Raw genomic sequence first — 6,750 nt, forward strand, 5'->3', positions numbered from 1 at the left:
ACGATCTTCCCCCACCAACCTCTGCTTGGAGAGTAGTGATTAGGTAGGGGTCCTCTCCCGGTCAATGTAAATGTGCTTTGCATAACGCCCTTTGGATTAATTATGCACACTGAAGATGGGTATCGGATACAACAGTACGGGTAAGATGGAGTTGAAAAAAAACCTATTCCTCTATTCTAAGTGTTTCTCCTTGAAAAGAGCCAGCATTTTAATTTCCGCCTCTCGTGGCAGTTCCCATTATGAGACATTTGTGGCGTGGCTCTTTGGGTTAATCAAGCACTGGTGTTACGATGGGTATCATATATAACAGTGTGGGTACCGTAGAATAGAGAAAGCCAAAAAGTTCTATTCTAATATAAAATTCTTTCTCCTTGAAAAGAGACACCGTTGTTAAATTCCGCCTCTCGTGGCAGTTCCCATTATGAGACATTGGAGGCGTGGGTCTTTGGGTTAATTAAGCACACTTGTGGTAATATTGGTATCAAATATAACAGTACGGGTACTGTGGAGTTGGGAAAGCAAAAAAGTTCGATTCTAAAAGTCTTTCTCCTTGAAAAGAGACAGCGTTTTGAATTTCCGCCTCTCGTGGCAGTTCCCATTATGAGACATTGGAGGCGTGGGTCTTTGGGTTAATTAAGCACACTTGTGTTAATATCGGTATCAAATATAACAGTACGGATACTGTGGAGTTGGGAAAGCAAAAAAAGTTTTATTCTAAAAGTCTTCCTCGTCGAAAAGAGACAGCGTTTTGAATTTCCGCCTCTCGTGGCAGTTCCCATTATGAGACATTGGAGGCGTGGGTCTTTGGGTTAATTAAGCACACTTGTGGTAATATCGGTATCAAATATAACAGTACGGGTACTGTGGAGTTGGGAAAGCAAAAAAGTTCGATTCTAAAAGTCTTTCTCCTTGAAAAGAGACAGCATTTTGGATTTCCGCCTCTCGTGGCAGTTTTCCATTATGACACTTAACTATGCCGGACTTTGGACTCCAGCCCCACTAAGGACCCCTCCCGTAAAACATATCTCAGATGGTCTTGTTTGCCCAACTGGTATAGAGACCAGGGCCAAATAGACAGCATTTTGAATTTCAGCCTCTCGTGGCAGTTTTTATTATGACTTAACTATGCCGGACTTTGGACTCCAGCCCGACTAGGCACTATTAAAAAGGACCCCTTCCGTTAATATTATCTCAGATGGTCTAGTTAGCCCAACTCGTGTATGGAGACCAGGGCCTTGTGATACAGGCATTTATTGTTTTGTTTATATGATTCCATAACTAAATATTCTTGCTATGTATATGTACAGCATGTCAGTAGCGGGGATAATCCATGTACTGACAGTCTACAGCCTGTCAATAGCAGGAAAAAATCCCGTGGGTGGTCGACGCCATCTTGGTTTGACGGCATTATAGAACCGCCGCTCGTGCCAGTGCCGCGAGCCGCGGTGGCATATTAGGCGGTTTTCCAAACCGAGGCTACCGGCTCGTGACGCGAGACCATCCCAGATGTCATACTCATAGCTGCCAGTGACTGCAGTGTATTCGCGCTTCACTAGGCGGCGCTTTAGGACCACTGTGTCACGGTCAGGTGTAGGGGTTGACATATAACGTTATATTTACGAAAAAAGCAAGTTAAAAGCGTGAAATTTGTTGTGAAATGTCTAGTATTTTCTCGATGTAAAATTTTGTAAACGTATGATAGAAAACCGTTTTAATGGTTGAAGTTGTTCTCTTAATCAAATTTATAGCACCTGTGTAAAAAAACACGTTTGACATCTTTCGTTCAAAATGGCGCTTTGCTACGGCGGGAATTATTTAATGTTCTGGGACGTTTTTTCGTACAACTTTCCCGGTGCGTTTCAAGATTCTGTTGGCCGTTTGCCTTTCTTAACTATGTTGTAGAACTATGGGAATATTTCTCAGTAGGTTTATTGCCGTTCCCGCGGTGTTTGGAGGAGAAAATGCGGGTTTCCTGACCTGGAGAATATTTGGGAAGACAAGAAAATGGCGAGGTAGCCCCTGAAGATGTGCGTGATTTGGAGACGACTTATTCCTACAGGTAACCGTTAAGCAACAAACTATTTGGCAGACATTATTCCATTAATAAGGATAAGAACATGTCAAACTCAACAAGTTACAATCCGTAAAAATGGTGTATTTCTGTAACTTCTGAGTGATTTGAGATAGACTTGAAAGAACGGCTGATTTTGCCGCGTTTTCTTGAACATTTTCCGTGCGTGGTGTAACGCTAGGTCTCATTTGTCAATTCTACAGTTCATATTTGTCAAAAGCAACGATAACAGAAACTTGTCTTTTGTTTTTAACGGCGTGGTTCAAACACCTGTTGGAATGTGCGCGCGTGCACAATTAAATCCCTCTGATGTCCCCTCCCAAAACCTCGCTTAAATACAGTAAGGCTGGAAACTCCGGTTCAAATCGTCGAAATAAACACAGCATAGAAAGCTTGGAAACTTCATCCCGTATTTTTCTGTAAACGGGTAATAGAAAGACTGAGTTAACCGTGTTTTTTGTTGAAGTTCTCTTTGTAATTAAATTAGAAGCTTTTTGGACAGGGCCACATGATTGAACACCTGTGTAAAATAAGCACATGTTGCTTGTCTCGTTCAAAATGGCGGTTTGGTACACTGGACATGTTCTGGGTTGTTATTTTTCTCCAACTTTTGGGGAACTTTTACGGGTTTTTATCGGTAGAATGTCTTTCTTAACTGTGTGGTGGAACGATGGAAAAATTTAGAAGTAGAATAAATGCCGTTCTCGTGGTGTTTTCAGGATAAAATGCGGATTTCCTAACCTGGTGGATTTTCGAGAACAAAATGGCGAACAATTGTTTGGTTTGAAGACAACATCGCTTTTTCTCACAGGTAAGCAACAAACAATTTGGCAGACATTATGTTGAAGAACATGTCATATTCAACAAGTTATATTCCGCAAGAAATGGTGCAGTTCTGTAACTTCCGAGCGACCATTCCCTTTTTAAGACAGCCTTTGAAAGAGTAACGGAATTTTGCCGCGTTTTGTTGAACATTTCCCATGTGTGGTGTGCTAAATATATGCGTAAGTCTAATAAGTCAAATATGTAACGTTGCGAGTTTAAATTAGTAAAAAAAGAATGCGTCCATTAAAGCTGTCTTGTGTTTTTCTCCACGTGGTTCAAAACTACCTCTTGGAATGTGCACGTGTGCATGATGTAATGACCAAGAACAAACGATGTACGGCGCTGGTTGGTCGTAATTGTCCAATAATTTTGTGCCTAGTTTATGCATATATTATGCATATACAGCTTCATATTAAGAGTTTTTAGTTGTTGTTGCTATCAATGTGGTCACAATGTTATCCATGCTGTTTGTCAGTTTTGAAGTTTAAATTAAGAAATCTACAACTTTAACCATTGGTCTTTAGGAATGACAAGAGAATACTTGTGATGACAGACGCACAAGAAGATTAGACCAGGAGTATCAGGCAAGGTGGGAAAAATCTGCATTGTGTATTTAAGGTACCATTTACGCAAATTACCATTGTCTCAAATAATACCATGTGTGTAACTCATAGTGTTGTTTAGTTAGGTGGCTGCTGATTGATGCAATACTGATGGCTCCTGTCTAAACCTGACCAGACCAGACCAGACCTATAAGGTGAGAAATCTAAATTCTGCATTGACCTACAATTTACTTGGTGTTATTTGAAACAAGTGTATAACTTATAATGTTGTATAGTTAGGTGGCTGCCGACTGATGCAATACAGATGGATCCTGTCTAAACCTGACAAGAGAAGTTCGGATCAGAGTCATCAGACCAGTCTTGTTGGTGACTTTAAGGCCCAAGAGTGAAATGAAGAGTTTGTACAGGTGAGACAATGCTGCACAAATTTTGTTATTTTTGCTGCTATTTATTGAGAACTCTGAGACACACCAATGACACTAAAACATCCTTTGAGTTTTAAGAATGTATCAAATATTTCTTTCACAATCATTTAATGTTGCCAGGATATGTGTTTTTTTTTTTTACATCACACTTAGTATAACTATTCTTCTATATACTAGTAGTTAGGTGTGTCCTGATGTTGCTGTTCTGAGACACCTGTGAAATGAAGACATTCCAAAAGTAAGTCTCTGTATTTCACAACATACTTGCAAGTCTAAGGCCATACTGGTTTGATTTTATGGATGACATCATTAGGGCACCACCAAGCTGATGGGAGCATGTGAAAAAAAAGTTGCCAATCCTTTTCCAATGCTTTGGACCTTTACACTTCTGAAACACTTCAGGTTACACACAGGGTTCTAGCCAGCGCCCGTTTTCCCGTCATTTGACGGAATTTTGCCCAATCTGTCATGTTTGTCGGACAAAAATCCATGCATGTAAACTGTAAAGATATGGCCAGAACTTCTATATTTCTAAGATCTTCAGGAAATTGGTGCAAATTTTCGGCGAAGAACATATAAATCATTTCTTATGCCTACTCGAGCTCGGCGACGACCCAGCTAGCCCGTAACAGAGGCATTGTGGCCGCCCGAGGCGGCTTTACGCACCCCCCTCCCCAGTCATTTTCACGAAAAATGGTAAACAGCGCCAGAGTTCCACAGCAGAATAACGAAGTTTTATAATAAGGCCACTTTGTGTGGATCGATCTCCGTTTTCTTGCGATAGTATTTATATTGAAGTACAATACATTTTCAAAACGTATTTCTTTGGTCGTTGTCACATGTTGTTTATTTATCTTATTGTCATGTACAGTTAGCAGCGTGTGTCTTGAGTCGAGCCATTGCTTTATTTTATTCTTATGTGGCCGTTAGCACATGTTGTTTTAACAGACAGCAATAATGAACAATAGAACAGAGTCAACAGACGTCGGCACGGTCCTTGAAGTCAGGTTTCCCCACCGTGCGTGAGCCCGCACGCTTGGAAAAGACGCAGCACCGTGGCTCATTCAAATTTGCTAGATTTTTTTAATGACTTTACCCACGATTTTTGACCGTCAATGTTGATGGTAAGGACTTAAATTTTTACCGTCCTAAGGGACAAAATACCGTCAATTGACTGTAAAACGGGCGCTGGCGAGAACCCTGGTTACACATCACACTTTACAGTCACCTGAGCTACAAGGTATGTCACACTTTTCTGGATTCTGTTTCCAGCGCTTTGGACCTTTACACACAACATCCTTTGACATTTTATGGATCGTTGATATTAATTTGATGTTAAAGATTAAAAGAGCTTAAAGTTGTCTTTGCATAGGGTCTTTTGACGTTGAGAATAAAGTTGAATGTGGCTTATAATTTTAGCCACATTCTGTCATAAACTTGCATGTTGTGTGAAATAATATGTTGCATTTCAAGGCCAATTGCTGTTGTCAACCCAGTGACTTTTGTTTCTGTTATTTCAAGATATGGACCCGGAGACCGGACTGCAGCAGGAGGAAGAACCTGGCTTTAGTAGGCAGGGCTGTGTGAAAGAAGATGGGGAGGTGAGTATGGTTTCTTTATTAACACGAGACTACACTCCACATGCACACACTTGCACTCACATTTCTCTTTTTCATGAGGAGCCATTTAACGTTTATTGTAGCCAGTGACTTCAGTTTCATGTCAAGCAACACTGAAAAATTCTTCATATTGTATGGTTGAATGCCAAATTACCCCAAAATTGTTGCTTCAGACCTTTACACTTATAATAAATTCTTCCGCCGAAAAACGTCGCATCTAAGCCGGCTGCATGAATTCCACGTTGTTATCCTCTTCATATTGTATGAATCCAAAATTGCCCCCAAAATTGTTGCTTTGGATCCTTACACTTAAATTCTCCTGCTGAAAAACTCCGTATCTTGGCCAGCCACATTAATTCCTTAGTCATCCTCTTCGTATCGTATGCATCCCAAATTGCCACTTTAGACCTTTGTTTACACTTAAATTCTCCCGCCAAAAAAAAATTAATTGGCACCCTCACCTGGTTAATTAATTGGATTAAGTTTTCCCGCCAAAAAACTTAGTATATAGAGCACTCTAACCTTGAACTTGTGCCCCCCTCCCACTCTTCCTTCCCACAACTCAGAGTATGATAGTTACACTGTTCTCTAGACTTCTTCGAACATGTAGTCACCACACTTCTACACAAACACTTTGTTGATCGACTGCAGTTTTTGCACCACTTAGACTGTAGAATAATCTCTCGCTCTCCTGGTCAGTCAATTGCACTGGTATACTGATGTGTCGAAGCATCAATGTCTCCGAAAAGACATCCCCCGGGGAGTACACTTAGTGCATTGACCGACCAGGAGAGCGAGAGATTATTCTAAAGTCTAAGTGGTGGAAAAACTGCACTCGATCAACAAAGTGTTTGTGTAGAAGAGGGTGGTGACTACATGTTCGAAGAAGTCCAGAGAACAGTGTAACTAACATACTCTGAGTTGTGGGAGGTGGGTAGGAAGAGTGGGGAGGGGGGCACAAGTTCAAGGTTAGAGTGCTCTATATACTAAGTTTTTTGGCGGGAAAACTTAATCCAATTAATTAACCAGCTGAGGGTGCCAATTAATTTTTTTTGGCGGGAGAATTTAAGTGTAAATAAAAGTCTAAAGCGACAATTTTGGGGGCGACAACAACAATGCAGCTGGCTGTAATACAAAGATTTTCGGTGGGAGAATTTAAGTGTAAAGGTCCAAAGCGACAATTTTGGAGGCAATTTGGCATTCATACGATATGAAGAGGATGACGAAGGAATTAATGTGGCCAGCTA

The sequence above is a fragment of the Branchiostoma belcheri genome, unplaced genomic scaffold, assembly GCF_001625305.1.
Source record: "Branchiostoma belcheri isolate BF01 breed outbred unplaced genomic scaffold, Haploidv18h27 scaffold76, whole genome shotgun sequence".
Lineage (NCBI taxonomy): Eukaryota > Metazoa > Chordata > Leptocardii > Amphioxiformes > Branchiostomatidae > Branchiostoma > Branchiostoma belcheri.